Genomic DNA, 17,633 nt, shown 5'->3' on the forward strand with positions numbered 1-17,633 from the left:
GCAGGCTGGTCAGGGCCATTTGGTCTCTCTACCCTGCTCAGTAAGCATGGCTTTCTTTTGGTTGTTTTGAGTTTGTTTGTCTTTAGTTTTCTGCACTTGCACATACACTACACTTACACACATCCACACCTGCCATACACCACTGATCAAACTGATGACTCACACCCTACTTTACCTGTTGCATATATTTTGATTGATTTAATTATAAATAAATACATGGTTTTGAGCATTTATCCCTGTGTGTGGTCTCCCATTTTTGTCATGATGAAGTCAGTTCATGACACAACTAAAGGAGCTCAACGATGGAACCTGCAAATCCTGATGGAGCTTTGGCTCCGTTAGAGGAACCTGCTGATGATCAGATCACACCGACCTGCTGGTCCAGGACTAAGACTGGACCATCAGCTGGTTTAGTCTGGACCTGCTGGTCCAGGACTAAGACTGGACCATCAGCTGGTTTAGTCTGGATCTGCTGGTCCAGGACTAAGACTGGACCATCAGCTGGTTCAGGTACCAAGAGGATCTTCTGGATCTCTGTCCTGAACTGGACCAGCTGCTCCGGTTCAGACCAACATGATCTTTCAGCTGGAGCTGCTGACAGGTCCGACATCTCTGTCACCATGACGACTGTATGGGACGACTACTGGAGATTAAAGCCAGATCCTAAAACATCCCATAACTGTGTCTGGACAGAAAAACATTCAAATACATTTTGCAGCGAAAAACCGGTTCTGTAAAGTTGTCTTTTAAAATAAAACTAAGATGTCACGGAAAGGTTGGTTGGTACGAACTGATGTGATTCATTAATAATGAATACAGTTTTTATTGAATGTTTAGGCAACTTTCAGAGTCTGATATAGAGTTGGCTGCAGGTCCTGCAGGATCCAGAAAGTGTTTCTCCGGTGATGGACCGGGACCCAGACCGGTCTCTCCTCCTGAAGATGCAACACTCCGAGTTACAGCAACTTTGCTCTTTATTTCTCACGTTTGCACCTCAAATATCCCGTCGGCACAAGTTGTCTTTATTTCTGCAGCAGAGGAATCAGATCGTGATGCTTCATGTTTTAAATATAAATGTATATTGTTCACATTGTTATACTTATGAGAGAGGTCATCGCGGACATCCACAATGTGTAAGACTCAATAAACGTGTACATTGGTCTTAATCCGTCAGTATATAATACGCGTGACAATAAAGCTGAACGAAGAGCCGTTTTTCATCCACCAACTTAAGTTCTGGTGTCGGTTCTTAAAATACAAACAAGAAAAGCAGAGTGTAACGCACTAACGCTGCTCATAAACATTCACAAACCCTTACGATCATAATAAAACTACAACTCTCCACGGAACGCAAAGCAAAGAACAGCATTACCCATAATGCAATGCAGCTGAAATCGGAAGACGTGCCCCCAAATAAATTATTTATTCCAGCTCACAGCTGTTTTTTTTTTAATTTGTTTTACCTGATTTTGCACATTTCTTGATAGGATGAGCGGTTTTTAATGGACAATTATCTTCATTATCATATTCAAACATATGTATTTGATGGAGGAGACAGGGCGAGTGTTGTGCTCCCGCATGTGCGCTCAAATCCATGCCGATTGGTTTGTACAGAGCAACCTGCGTGGATTTGGGCGTACGCACAGTTTTGTACATCTGAATTTTTGCATTGGTGTAAATTCCACACACGGTTTCACGTTGAAATCCACGCACTCTTAGTACATGAGGCCCCTGGTGCGGTCGGAACAACCTAGAGCTCAACGCTCTAAAGACAGTGGAGATGATAGTGGACTACAGGAGGAACGCAGCCCCACCTGCCCCCCTCACCCTGTGTGACTCCCCAGCAGACACGGTGGAGTCTTACCGCTTCCTGGGGACCATCATAACCCAGGACCTCAAGTGGGAGCTGAACATCACCTCCCTCACCAAAAAAGCACAGCAGAGGATGTAGTTCTTGCAGCAGCTGAAGAAGTTCAACCTGCCAAAGAAAATGATGGTGCAGTTCTACACAGCCATCATTGAGTCCATCCTCACCTCCTCCATCACCGTCTGGTAGCTGCTGCCACTGTGAAGGACAGGAGCAGCTGCAGCGTATCATTCACTCTGCAGAGAAGGTGATTGGCTGCAATCTTCCATCTCTCCAGAACCTGCAGCCTCCAGGACCCTGAAGCGTGCAGGAAAGATTGCAGCAGACCCTCCCACCCCGGACACAAACTGTTCCAGACTCTTCCCTCTGGCAGGAGGCTGCGCTCCATCAGGACCAAAACCTCACGCCACAAAAAGAGTTTTTTCCCGACTGCAGCTGTCCTCATCAACAAGGCCCCGGTCCCCCCTTCCCCCCGTCTACCATGGACTGCCCCCCAATCCCACTCTACGTTACATTAACGTAAAGATTCCAATCCTGACATATGCGTTACATTAACGCACATCCTAAATCACTTTTGTACAGACTCATATCCGGCACTTTAAAAACCTCATATTGTACAGTTTTGCTTTTACATTTTCTCTCTTATATATTTGCTTTTATATTTTATATTTGTATTGTATCGCACCAATCACCACAACAAATTCCTTGTATATGTTTAACAAACTTGGCAATAAACCTTTTTCTGATTCTGTTGAGCTTTTATAACTTACCACCAGGGGGCACCTCTGCTCTTTCTACATATGGAGAGTGTAATATTCCAGAATTATAAACAATAAAACAATTCATCCATCTAAAATGAAAACTTAATTACATTTTCATGATTATTTCTGACTAAACATGAGTTGAGGTAAAAAGACATTTACATGTAAATGGATGATAAAAGGGTTAAATCCAAAGTGTGTCCTCTTCCTGGAATCTGATCCCGATGATCCTCCCTCTTCTTCCTGCTCTCCAACCTGCAGATCTGCAGCTTCAAGACAGATCTCAACATCAGCTTTAGAATAAATCATGTGTCAGACGAGTTGTAAATCTAGTACAACTTGATTTTATACATGTGATTCAATAATGTTAAAATCTCATTATATAAATAACATGAAAAACGTACACAAATATGTTGTAACTTTAGCTTGTACAGTTTCAATAACGCAGCATGAATCATTTGAATTGCATTGTTTTGACTTAGTTTGTCCCATGAATTATCACGATAATCTGATACATGCAGCTCAGATTTTAAAACGCATAAAGCCTTTTACAGTTTTCAGCCGTGTTGATGGTTGCATTTCTTCTTTTGTCCTTGTTTCTCTGAAGTTTCTTCATGTTTTTCAGAGAAACGTTGTAAAAACTGAACAAGTAAATATATCAAACTTGGACTAACCTCTGAACGGAGTAGATGGAGAGAGTTTAACAACATGGAGCTGCAGATTAACTTTACAAAGAGAATGTGAGTGAAGAAGAAACAGACGGGAAAAAGGACGTGTGAGAGAGGCTTTGTAGATGAACAAAATAAAACTTCAAACTTCAGCACATACTAACAGCTCTTTATTTACACCGTGGAGACGGCATGTTACCAACAGCAACAAATAACACAATTTTAAGAAGGAACAGGCATTCAAACAAACTCAATGCAGAACTTTAAAGAAAAAAGTACACAACCACATCGTTCCCTCTGCGTCAAGTTGACGGAGAAGCATAAATCCGGGTTGAACCTGCAACCCTTGTGGGGAGGGGATTAGGCTCATCAGCCATAGGAGGTGGTGGTTGGACTTCTGCGGGTTCTTCTTCTGTGGGTCAGACAGGAGTGGACAGCTGCCCCCGGAGGACGACAACATGAGCTTCATTTGTCACGAGTCACCAGACTTCTCCTCCGAGTGATTTTTCATGTGACTCAATTCTGCGGCTAAAACCTTTGTTGCACGTCTTGCACAAATATCACTTCTCGCCCGTGTGCGTGGTTATGTGCCGTTTAAGAGATGATGATTTAGTAAAGGTTTTTCCGCAGGTGTTGCACAGGTACGGCCTTTCACCGGTGTGGGTCCTCGAGTGAATCACCACACTAGAAAGTTGCCTGTAACTTTTTCCACATGTTTTGCAAATGTAGGGCTTCTCGTCCGTGTGGATCCTCGAGTGAGCCAGCATGCTGGAACGTAGCCTGTAACTTTTTCCACATGTTTTGCAGATGTAGGGCTTCTCACCCGTGTGCGTGGTTATGTGCCGTTTAAGATCTGATGATTTAGTAAACGATTTTCCGCAGGTGTTGCACAGGTATGGCCTTTCGCCAGTGTGGATATTCATGTGATCCATTAAATTACAACTTTTACTGAACTCTGTCCTGCAAGTACTGCAAGAAAACGCCTTCTTCCCCATGTGGGTCCTGGTCAGCTTTGATTTACAGTTGCTGTCTGACGGGACAGCAGCATCTTCGTGGTCACCGTGTCGTCTCATTGGCTCCGGATCTGCAGTTTTACTGAAGTCTGAGCGTAAACTTTCAGTTCCTTCCTCATCTTTGTTTTGAGCTTCAGGAGAAGTGTGCAACAGCAGCTGGCCACAGTTTGGTCCTGGTTCACCATTTTCAACTTTCACATCAGCGAGATTGACCAATGAGACATCCACCTCTACGTCCTCGTGCTTCATCTCCTGACCGCTGGAGTCTTCCTCCAGTTCTGTAGTCTGTGGATGCCCTGGTTCCTCCTGGTCCGGGCTGCAGCTCCTCTCCAGGTTATCCAGGTGCTGGTCACTGAAAACCCCGTCCTCCTCCACCTTACAAACATTTTCTTGTGGGAGTTCTGGAATTACAAAAAGGGACAAAAAGATAGGATTTTAACAAGTCAAAAGTGCTTCCCATTGTTGATTGTATTTGTGAGGTTTAAACTTTGTCCTGAATCTTCGGTCTTCCCCTTCATCTATGTACCGTATTTTTGCGACCATTAGGCGTACATAAAATTCTTTTTTTTTTTTTTAAATGTGCTGCGCACCCAATGAAACGGTGCGTCATATCTATTACCTGTATTACGGTAATGTAAGGCGGACGGCCACCATGAGAACGGTAAAGGGAGAAGGGGGCGTGTGAAGCACCTGTGAGTTGCGGACGTGAATGAGACCATCCTCAAACTGAAAGCAGTAGCGCTGGCGGAAGAAATTAGAATTGAACATTTTCATGGAGGTCTATCTTGGTGCTTTCGCTTCATGAAATGGTGCCAGCGCCGGGGAAAGACGGGGTCCGTGCGGGGGAAAGACGGGGTCCGCGCCGGGGAAAGACGGGATCCGCGCGGGGGAAAGACGGGTTCCGCGTCGGGGAAAGACGGGACTTTGAAGGGTTCGATTAATGTAAAAACTGAAATAAAATACAATCAAAGTAAGTTTTGCTCCTGCTCTATTTTTAAATAAGCACACTTGTGTGCGTGTTCTGCAGCGGAGGTGTGTGTTCTGCAGCGCGCATGTGTGTTTTGCGGTGCGCGTGTGTGCAGCTGCGTGTCTGTAGACTCCGCCTTTTGGGTCGGTGCGCCGTATGTGTGTTTTAAATCTAAAAATGAGACACAAAAACGAGGCTGCGCCTTTTCACACGGTGCGCCGAATGGTCGTGAAAATACGATTCAATTCAATTTTATTTATATAGCGTCTAATACAACAGATGTTGTCTCTAGATGCTTTCCAGAGAACCAGAACATGAACATGAACATGAACATAAATATAAACATAAACCCCCGAGCAATTATTACATAAACAATGGCAGGTAAAAACTCCCAGAAAAGCCTTAAGCCAAACAGTGGCAAGAAAAACTCCCCTTTAGGAGGAAGAAACCTTGAGCAGGACCAGGCTCATAAGGGAGGGGACCCTCCTGCCGAAGGCCATATACGGTAGTATATTTAAAAACAAGTGCATTACTCTGTGTTACCATTAGGCGGCACTGTGACTGTACTCGTGTTACTGCGTTGGTATCGAGACAGTTGAAGAATAAAGTTGTTGTTCCAGAAATGGCTTCTTCCGTGTCATATATAACGATCTAACTACAAGTCCTGCATATGAACACATCTTCTTAACCAAAATGGAAAGTCTCTCCAGATGTATTTATCCAGCAAACTCGTTGTCTATTCCCAATAATGTAATCAAAAAGATTAATCGGGTTAACTTTGATTATATCTGGAGAAAGAAAATGAATTACTTTAGGAAAACTGAACTGATCAAAGAATTCAAAGATGGAGGCCTGCAAGCTATAGATTTAGATTTTATTAATGGAAACCTAAAAATGAACTGGTTGAAATCTTCTCTACACAATAAGAGCTTTTGGTATCATATCCCCAGAGTCATTTTTAATAAACTGGGAGGCATTGAACTGTTACTACAGGGCTCCAGACTGCGACCAAATGCTTGCATTTTGCGACCAAAATTTGAGTATGTGCGACTGAATTTCATGTCCACTCGCACACGTGCGACCAGGAAATTTGCCAGTGTTTTTTGCCAGCGTTACACCAACGCAGAGCCTACGCCGTAGGCTCTGCGTTGGTGTAACGCGGAACCATAAATCAGCCGTTAGACTATCCAATTAAATCATGTTGGACATTAAACTGACGCTGTTGTAAACCAATAAAGCTAGCCAGAGCCTTGGTATCAGCCAATCAGAAACAGAGGAGGGCGGGTTCACCCCCGTCCCTCAGGGCAGATGACTTGTCAGAGACTGGGGGACCAGTAGTCACGTAATTTAATTCACATATGTGTGTGGTGTCAAACTATCAAACAATGAACACGGCGCCAAAGAGCAGCGGTAGCGTTAACAAAGCGCTGGTTTTTAAAACTCAAACTAAATTAAGTTTTCTTTTGAAAAAATGCTGAAAAAAGGGTCACTAAGAGCCGGGGACACTGCGCTTCTTTCCCCCGCTGCCCTCGTGAACAAAACAAACATGTCGAAGCGGCCGGCTGAGAAACCAGCGCAGAAAATGCAGAACCAAAGTTTACTCCGTACAGACAGCGGGCTGAGCAGCACTGTTAATGCTGGAAGTTACTTGCTGTTTGAGCCTGCGTTAATGCTGCCATGTGCGTTAATCTCCGCTCACACAGACAACAAGCTGCGTTAAGAAACGGACCTTGCTCTTGCTCCACGCGAGGAGAGCGCGTCGTACTGTAATACAAAATTATGATTATTACACCTACTACAGACGTCGCCGTTAAAGTACATGATCTTTTTTCGCATGTATCTTTTCGTGTCCAGTCAACTGTGTGCGGGCAAAACTTGTAGAACATTGAAGCGCCAGGCACGTTACACACAGACAAGGACACGCTCATACACACTCATACACACCCCAAAACCCAAAACCAGTGTTCAGTGTTTTGGATATTTCAGCTTAAATTTCAAAATGTTATATAAGTTCAATGAAGTTCATAGCTTGTTTGGTTTCTTCTGTTATTGGACACACAGTTTGTCATGACATACCTGAAAAATCCCTGATGCTTCATGGCAAGCTGTGTGTCTGGTGACAGAATAAATTAGACAAGCTAAAATTATTTGTCTACTGCATGAGCTATTGATATTTCCTTCTTTTTTGCACTTTAAATGGATATTGAAAGACCCATTTGAGTTATTTATTTTTTAGTTCACAATAATTATTGTGAAATTATTATTTCACTAGTTATTTTACAGTCGTATAATTCAGGCAACAGCTCAAAAAACATTTTTAATAACACTAACCCACATTGATATCGGATCGGATCGAATCAAATGATGATAAAAAACAGAAAACAGAAGGGCTAATACAGCATTTAACTTTTTTACTTGAAACCTTTGGGAAACGGCCGCACGGCAAAAAAGGGGCCATTCTTAAAGTGTGCTGCAGCGCAGAGATGGAGGGGGAATATGAACTGGCCTGAAAAATTTTTTTCAGTCAAAAATATTTTTTTTGCTTTAATCCCTGAATTCATTAATCTATTATGAAATACGTATTACTAATACACTGAAATGTAGTAGAAATGTAAAAATTTGGTTAGTGTGTCGATAAACGATGTGTGCTCCTAAAATTTATGATTGTGCCCCTAAAAATTTTCAGTTAGAGGCTACTGTGCTCCTAGTGAAAAAAGTTAGTCTGGAGCCCTGTACTAAGATGCAACTTTACCGTTCAAATGTCATGCTTTAGACTTAATCGTTTATTTTGTAGAAAACATGCAGGTCACAGTGGCTCCGTGTAAGATGTGAGATGACTGGCAAAAAACGCAATCGTTGGAGGATGCTCATATAGGAGTTCATATGCAGGACTTGTAGTATGACGCGGAAGAAACCATTTCTAGAACAACAACTTTATTCTTCAACTGTCTCGATACCAACGCACTAACACAAGAGTACAGTCACAGTGCCGCCTAATGGTCACACAGAGTAATGCACTTGTTTTCAAATATACTACATAGATGAAGGGGAAGACCGAAGGTTCAGGACAAACTTTAAACCTCACAGATACGACCAAACAATCAACACTGGGAAGCACTTTTGACTTGTTAAAATCCTATCTTTTTGTCCCTTTTTGTAATTCCAGAACTCGCACAAGAAAATCTTTGTAAGGTGGAGGAGGACGGGGTTTTCAGTGACCAGCACCTGGATAACCTGGAGAGGAGCTGCAGCCCGGACCAGGAGGAACCAGGGCATCCACAGACTACAGAACTGGAGGAAGACTCCAGCGGTCAGGAGATGAAGCACGAGGACGTAGAGGTGGATGTCTCATTGGTCAATGTTGCTGATGTGAAAGTTGAAAATGGTGAACCAGGACCAAACTGTGTCCAACTGCTGTTGCACACTTCTCCTGAAGCTCAAAACAAACATGAGGAAGGGACTGAAAGTTTACGCTCAAACTCCAGTAAAACTGCAGATCCGGAGTCAATGAGACGACACAGTGACCACGAAGATGCTGTTGTCCCGTCAGACAGCAACTGTAAATCAAAGCTGACCAGGACCCACACGGGGAAGAAGGTATTTTCTTGCAGCACTTGCAGGAAAGAGTTCAGTAAAATTAGTATTTTAATTGATCACATGAAGACCCACACTGGCGAAAGGCCGTACCTGTGCAACACCTGTGGAAAATCGTTTAGAAAATCATCAAATCTTAAACGCCACATAATCACGCACACGGGCGAGAAGCCCTACATCTGCAAAACATGTGGAAAAAGTTACAGGCTACGTTCCTACCTGCTGGTTCACTCGAGGATCCACACTGGCGAAAGGCCATACCTGTGCAACACCTGCGGAAAAACCTTTACTGAATCATCAACTCTTAAACGCCACATAACCACGCACACGGGCGAGAAGCCCTACATCTGCAAAACATGTGGAAAAAGTTACACACAACGTTCCCAACTGGTGGTTCACTCGAGGAGCCACACCGGCGAAAGGCCGTTCGTGTGCAACACCTGCGGAAAAACCTTTACTGAATCATCAAGTCTTAAACGGCACATAACCACGCACACGGTGGAGAAGCGATATTTGTGCAACACGTGCAACAAAGGTTTTAGCTGCAGAATTGATTTGCTGAATCACATGAAAAATCACCCGGAGGAGAAGTCTGGTGACTCGTGACAAATGAAGCTCATGTTGTCGTCCTCTGGGGGCAGCTGTCCACTCCTGTCTGACCCACAGAAGAAGAACCCGCAGAAGTCCAACCACCACCTCCTGTGGCTGATGAGCCTAATCCCCTCCCCACAAGGGTTGCAGGTTCAACACGGATTTATGCTTCACCGTCAACTTGACGCAGAGGGAACGATGTGGTTGTGTACTTTTTTGTAAAGTTCTGCATTGAGTTTGTTTGAATCCCTGTTCCTTCTTAAAATCGTATTATTTGTTGCTGTTGGTAACTTTCCGTCTCCACGGTGCAAATAAAGAGCTGTTAGTATGTGCTGAAGTTTCTTTAAACATGACAGTTTATTTCGTTCATCTACAAAGCCTCTCACACGTCCTTTTTCCCGTCTGTTTCCTCTTCATTCACATTCTCTTTGTAAAGTTAATCTGCAGCTCCATGTTGTTAAACTCTCTCCATCTACTCCGTTCAGAGTTTATATATTGTGATGTTATACATAGTTCGGTGAAAACTGTAAAAGGCTTTATACATTTTAAAATCTGAGCTGCACGTACATCAGATTATCGTGATAATTCATGGGACAAACTAAGTCAAAAAAATGTTATTCAAATGAGCCATGCTGTGTTATTGTAACTATAAGTTACAACATATTTGTGTATGTTTTTCATATTATTTAAATAATATGAAATTAACAATATTATTTAATCACATGTATAAAATCAAGTTGTACTAGATTTACAACTCGTCTGACTCATTATTTCTTCTAAAGCTGATGTTGAGATCCGTGTTGAAGCTGCAGATCTGCAGGTTGGAGAGCAGGAAGAAGAGGGAGGATCATCGGGATCAGATTCCAGGAAGAGGACAGACTTTGGATTTAACCCTTTTATATCAGACATCCGTTTAGAAGGAAATGTCTTTTTACCTCAACTCGTATTTAGTCAGAAACAATCATGACAAATGTAATTAAGTTTTCATTTTAGATGGATGAATCATTTTATTGTTTATAATTCTGGAATATTACACTCTCCATATGTAGAAAGAGCAGCAGTGCCCCCTGGTGGTGAGTTATAAAAGCTCAACATCAACCCAAGAGTGAACAATCTATCGTAATAATAATAAAAACACAAATAAAAAAAGACTTCAGTGCATCAACAAGAGGAAAGTTGTCAGTGACGCAGATTATTGGTACAGCGTGATCAGTACAACCCGCATTTAGCTCAGAAAATGTGGAAAGAGAAATGTCATCAAATGAAGTTGAAAAGTGGAGATGCACTTTTGTCCTTTATCCTCAACTTCCTCAATCACGTCATATTTATCCAAATTGTTATTTCACTGGTCTTGGCTTCATCAAATGACACATCCAGGGACAGAATCCGTGCATAGGTGTTCATCCTGTCCAGGTGTTGGAAGGTGAAGTGAAGCCGAAGCCATCGCTTCATCCACTGATCTGTTGGCACGGTAGGAAAACTGATAGGAATCCACTGTGTCAGGAACCATGGAGTTGATGTGGGTTAAAAAAAGATGATCTGCTCTGTTGGTCTCTGGAGAAGGTTTAATGAAAATGGCCGGGTTTCCCAGATCCAACCTCTCTTAAGGATTTAAGAGAGGTTCAAAGAAGGTTTCAACTAAGAGAGAACCCTAAGATACGGGTGTTTCCCAGATGACTTAACACCGTCCTTTAGTTTCTCTCTTTCAGAAGCTCTTTTGGAGGAGCTGTCCGGTTCTGAAACCAAATCAATCGATGCCAGGCAAATCGATCACCGATCACTATCAGCGCATTTTCACACGCAGCACTGCTACCTAACGCACTAAATCCCTGCTGCCTGCGCGTTATGTGTGTTATAATGAAAAACTAAGATGATAAATATAATTCAATGACCTTTTTTCATGATGAAAACAAGACTGCAACTAAATAAGAAGTAGTCTTGGTAAGAGAATAATGAGGAAATGTATGGTTTTTATTAAATGTGAAAGATGGACGAAAGGAGAAATTAACTTAATGATCATTCAGCATATAGGACCACATTGTATCCTCCTGACTAGTAAAACAGAATCCTTCACCTCAAAAAAATATTCTGAAGTTTATTTAGCTGCTTGAGCGTTTTCACTATTGCATTTATCAACGTTGTATTTGCGGATGTTTGGAGACACAGTGGGTGTGGAGACCAGTGTTGGGACTAACGTTATTTAGTAACGGGTTACAGTAACGCCGTTAGTTTTGCGGTAACTAATACTCTAACGCATTACTTTTTAAATTCAGTCACGCAATTACCGCTACCGAACGGTGCGTTACTCCGTTATTTCTGGATACAGTGAAGCTTTTTTTCCCCCACATGGAGACTAGAGGAAACGTAGTGTGTGTGTGTGCTTTCAAAAACATGACGGCATGGCAAGCCAAAAGAAGGCGAGTTTCGCAACGTGGAATTACAGCAATCCCTGGTTTTTCGCAGGGGTTATGTTCCAAAAAGAACCCGTGATAAGTGAAATTCTTTTTAAAATTAAAAAGGCTTCAGATTGCAGAGATCAGCCCCGCCTCGCACGTATTCCACTGCTCTTCTGAGCCGCTGCAACCCGACCCTGTAGCATCTTTTTATCCTAAAGCCGCGGTGCAGGTGTGTTTTTTCAAGAGAAGAAAATAGTTATGGGTCGTTGTCTTCGCTCTTTTTTCTTCTGGGCAAAAAGATTCTCATAAACCGACACCATTGATTATATTTGAGACTGTCCATCATGTCTTCATGATGGAAGCAGGTGTCACGCCCTCGATGAATAACTCCACTGGTGGCATTTCTGATGAGATCACACATACTATGTCCCAACAGTTGACCACTGTATGGACATTGTTGGTAGAAACACACAGGAACCCAGTAAATCATGGGATTTACTCTGTGGTGAACCAAACAATGGTGACCCAAAATAAATGAATACACCTAAAAAAATCTCAGTTCATTTACTCAATAATTTAGTTGAAATTCATTAACAACGTTCAATATAAATTGTCACCTTCCTTTTTAAAGTTCACCAGATTATTTATTAGACTCCTCCTCCTCCTCCTCCTCCTCCTCCTCCTCCTCCTCCTCCTCCTCCTCCTCCTCCTCCTCCTCCTCCTCCACAGTTGCAGCTCTGACTCATTCCAGGTCCAGATCAGTTCAGTTGTGTCTCAGTTTTGTTCAGACTGCAGAATCTTCATCTTCAACTCTTTGGACTGTTTGAAGAAACTGTAAGTTTGAATTTTTTGTCTTCAGGAACTTTCCTGTTTGTTTCTGCTCCTCCATGGTTGGAGAAAGTATTCACTGCAGACATTGACCATTCTTGTGTCTGAGCAAAATCTACATGATTGTTAGTTGACAATATTATTATTGGATTTATTTTTGATCTGTTGTAGCCATTTTGCATCAATATGATTTATGTTTAAGATGATTAATACCTTTTGAAAGATTCCTTTGGCTTCATATTTATTTTAACTAGTGACAAGTCACAAAGCAGAATATTGCATTTCTATTGGCTGCTGTATGTAGAATAAATATACAGTAACTCAGTGAAAGTTTACAAGTCCCTGGACCTTTGAGCAACACAGGCTTTTGACCAGCATACTTTTTTTTATTTACAAACGTTAAGGATTTGGTTCTGTATTTTGTATGATTTTTCAGTTTTTGAAGTAAACATAGAAAAGCAGAACTTTGCGTTAAGACCTTTACTTTCCATCATCGGTGTGCTGCGTGCACAAAACGTTATGTCCAAAAGCAGCCAACTGCTGCAACCACAGATCAGAGACAAACAAACGCCCCCTTACCCACTCTGGACTCTGAACTCTGTCAATCATCACAGTTCCTCTCACATATTACTTGTTTGCACTGGATTTGGCATGTTTATCCCTGCTTATCTTTGCACATTTATCCTTTGTCTCTGCAGATCAACGTCTGAGCTTCCTCACATTTACAGTAACCGTATTTTCGAGTTTCTGCAGTAAAAACTCTGTTCACAGAATCACCTCATTGTTGTTTCACACTTGTTCCAGCTAGTTAGAGCATGTTAGTCCTGATGGACTGACTTGATGGAGGACAGGCTGATTACTTTGGGACCCTTTACAACAATTCGAGGATAAGAAAGAAAGAAAAATAAAAATCGAGCCAAGTGACCTCTACTGCTGAGTAGAAGCAAAAAAAAAAAACAAAAGAGGAACAAACCAGAGCAGGATCAGCTGATCGGTGTGCAGCACCAGTGATGTGTGTTTCCTCTGCAGATGAAGGTGTGTGTGTGAGCTGATGTGGACGTGAATTCAGCAGAATGGATCAGTGTGAGGACGGAGAGGACGGAGTACCTCCCTCTAAAACCTCTCTGTGTGGGGAACATGAGAGTCGGAGCAAAGCTCAGAGGTGAGATGAGCATCTCTAACTTTCCATGACTCTTCTGCATGTCAGAGCTCAAGACTCACATCACCAAACATCATTATTACAGGAATCAACCTGGACCTGGAACTGGACCTGGACCTGGACCTGGACCTGGACCTGGACCTGGACCTGGACCTGGACCTGGACCTGGACCTGAACCCGGACCTGAACCCAGCTTTGTGTCCTTGAAGAGTGACAAGTCAGATGATAGATTTATTAACTTCGAAGGAGACCAACATTCTGCTGTAAAGAGGTGAATGTATCCAAACGCCGCCAATGATTTATGTTTAATACTTTTTAAATAGACTGAATATTTTTATCTGTATAACTTCTTTTTCATATAAATAGAATATTAACATTTTAAACTTTTGTCTTCTATCAGGGTCCATCAGAAAAGAGACTCTGTTGATCATGAACCCAGCTGTTTGTCCTTGAAGAGCAACAACTCAAATGATAGATTTATTAACTTTAAAGGAGACCAACATTCTCCTTCAGAGAGGTGAGATGTATTTAAACACATTAAATGTATTTAAATCAGTCCTCATGTTAGGAAATGTCCATGTTTCTTCCTGAGTAGATCCGTGTAGTCCTGGACCCCTGTGGTCCTCCATCACCTGATGGTGATCTGAACTTCCTCCTCATAGATCTTAATCTCCTGTCAGGAGCTTTTTCCTCTGGTCGACACATCTGGAGGTCTTACCTTCCAGAGGACTGATCCTGATGATGATCCAGAGTTAATCACTGCTTGGTGTCTCTATCAGTTGTCCGTCTTCTTGATCTCGTAACTTTTCTTGGAGCAGAACTGGATCTTGTGAATATATGAATGAGCAGAGCTCTCACTGAGGTCACGTGTTCTCATTGGATCAGCAGGACTAGTAAACATTCACCACCACCAGTCCTCTGATGGACTGTCCTCATCCAAACAGGACTACATGGACCTTCCGCTGCTGTTTGTCTCTGTGAGGACAGACATGATGTGAGCTAATTCTTCCTGGTTCCTCCACAGAGTGGACCAGCAGAGCTCAGAGCCTCCCAGTGGTCCGTCTGTCCAGCAGCATCAGACACAGCTGGACTCCATATTTCTGGTCTGTACATGAACAACAACTGCTTCTCCACCTGTTCTGTTGATGTTTGTCTCCATGCTGGTCTCTGGAGACCAGTGGACTGTCAGTCTGTCCAACATGATTCTGATGTTTGTCTCCATGCTGGTCTCTGGAGACCAGTGGACTGTCAGTCTGTCCAACATGGGTCTGATGTTTGTCTCCATGCTGGTCTCTGGAGACCAGTGGACTGTCAGCCTGACCAACATGGGTCTGATGTTTGTCTCCATGCTGGTCTCTGGAGACCAGTGGACTGTCAGTCTGTCTGTCCAACATGGGTCTGATGTTTGTCTCCATGCTGGTCTCTGGAGACCAGTGGACTGTCAGTCTGTCCAACATGGGTCTGATGTTTGTCTCCATGCTGGTCTTTGGAGACCAGTGGACTGTCAGTCTGTCCAACATGGGTCTGATTGTGTCCTTCATGTGGTCTTCTGTTCCAGCTGCTGGAGGACAACATCGTCATGTTTGTGAAGAACGAGCTGAAGAAGATCCAGAGGGGTCTGAGTCCAGATTACCCAGAATCCCTAGAGCATCTGTTGGAGGGTGAGGATGAAGAGCAGAGGAGGAGCAGCAGAGAGGCGTTTGTGAAGATCACAGTGAACTTCCTGAGGAGAATGAAGCAGGAGGAGCTGGCTGAGCGTCTGCGGAGAAGTAAGTGTTTATATGAACATTAAAGCTGCTGGATAAATGTCCCAGAATGCCTCAGGAGATGAACAACATTCACAGATCAGCGACAAAATTTGCCCCCACACGGTGCCACCCCCTCCCCTAGAGTAGCACCCTCCCTGTAAAGGACAGTATGAATAATAAATAATAATAGGTGTTTTGGTGGTAAAAGTGATTCTACTCAATATTGGACAGCTCATCGTAACGTTGGAGTTGATCAATGTCGGTTCACCTCCTGATTCTTTAGAAGAATTAAGTTGAATTTTATAAAACACTAATTGATTTCTTTTGTCCACTTTTATTAAGGTACCTTTGCTGCAGTTTGTAAAAAGTGGCTGAAGTCTAAGCTGAAGAAGAAGTACCGTGTGTGTTTGAGGGGATTGTTAAAGCAGGAAACCCAACCCTTCTGGAGCAGATCTACACAGAGCTCTACATCACAGAGGGAGGGACTGGAGAGGTCAACGATGAACATGAAGTCAGACAGATTGAAGCAGCATCCAGGAAACCAGACAGAGCAGAAACAACCATCAGACAGGAAGACATATTTAAACTCCCACCTGGAAGAGATGAACCAATCAGAACAGTGATGACGAAAGGAGTGGCCGGCATTGGGAAAACAGTCCTAACACAGAAGTTCACCCTGGACTGGGCTGAAGGCAAAGCCAACCAGGACATCCAGTTCCTGCTTCCATTCACCTTCAGAGAGCTGAATGTGCTGAAAGAGAGAAAGTTCAGCTTGGTGGAACTTGTTCATCACTTCTTCACTGAAACCAGAGAAATCTGCAACTTTGAAGAGTTCCAGCTCGTGTTCATCTTTGACGGTCTGGATGAGAGTCGACTTCCTCTGGACTTCCACAACAATGAGGTCCTGACTGAGGTTACAGAGTCCACCTCAGTGGACGTGCTGCTGACAAACCTCATCAGGGGGAACCTGCTTCCTTCTGCTCGCCTCTGGATCACCACACGACCTGCAGCAGCCAATCAGATCCCTCCTGAGAGTGTCTCCATGGTGACAGAAGTCAGAGGGTTCACTAACCCACAGAAGGAGGAATACTTCAGGAAGAGGTTCAGAGAAGAGGAACAGACCCGCAGGATCATCTCCCACATCAAGACATCACGAAGCCTCCACATCATGTGCCACATCCCAGTCTTCTGCTGGATCACTGCTACGGTCCTGGAGAAAGTCCTGGAGACCAGAGAGGGAGGGGAGCTACCCAAGACCCTGACTGAGATGTACATCCACTTCCTGGTGGTCCAGGTCAAACTGAAGAAGGTCAAATATGATGGAGGAGCTGAGACGGATCCACACTGGAGTCCAGAGAGCAGGAAGATGGTGGAGTCTCTTGGAAAACTGGCTTTTGAGCAGCTGCAGAAAGGAAACCTGATCTTCTATGAACAAGACCTGAGAGAGTGTGGCATCGATGTCAGAGAGGCTTCAGTGTACTCAGGAGTGTTCACACAGATATTTAGAGAGGAGAGCAGCCTGTACCAGGACCAGGTCTTCTGCTTCATCCATCTGAGTGTTCAGGAGTTTCTGGCTGCTCTTCATGTCCATTGGACCTTCATCAAGTCTGGAGTCAACCTGCTGGAGGAACAAAAGTACACCTTTTCGTGGTTTAAAACAAGAGCAGAGACTGACCTCTATCAGAGTGCTGTGGACAAGGCCTTACAGAGTCCCAACGGACACCTGGACTTGTTCCTCCGCTTCCTCCTGGGTCTCAAACTGGAGACCAATCAGACTGTCCTACGAGGTCTGTTGGAACCAAAACAAAGAAGTTCACAGAACAATCAGGAAACAGTTGAATACATCAAGGAAAAGATCAGTGAGGATCTGTCTGTAGAGAAAAGCATCAACCTGTTCCACTGTCTGAATGAACTGAACGCTGGTTCTCTGGTGGAGGAGATCCAATGGTACCTGAGGTCAGGACTTCTCTCCACAGAAAAACTGTCTCCTGCTCAGTGGTCGGCTCTGGGCTTCATCTTACTGTCATCAGGAAAAGATCTG

The 17,633-nt window shown here is 43.4% G+C and overlaps 1 long non-coding RNA gene across 1 annotated transcript; it reads left to right on the top strand.

Annotated features, from left to right (window-relative positions):
- Positions 1-12,613: 12,613 nt before the first annotated feature.
- LOC133440474 (uncharacterized) lies at positions 12,614-14,028 on the top strand. The gene is made up of 3 exons (XR_009782344.1): positions 12,614-12,691; positions 13,715-13,847; positions 13,930-14,028. It is a non-coding gene; the product is annotated as an uncharacterized LOC133440474 (long non-coding RNA).
- The last annotated feature ends 3,605 nt before the right edge of the window (positions 14,029-17,633 follow it).

Source organism: Cololabis saira, chromosome 3, assembly GCF_033807715.1.
Source record: "Cololabis saira isolate AMF1-May2022 chromosome 3, fColSai1.1, whole genome shotgun sequence".
NCBI classification, from domain to species: Eukaryota; Metazoa; Chordata; class Actinopteri; order Beloniformes; family Belonidae; genus Cololabis; species Cololabis saira.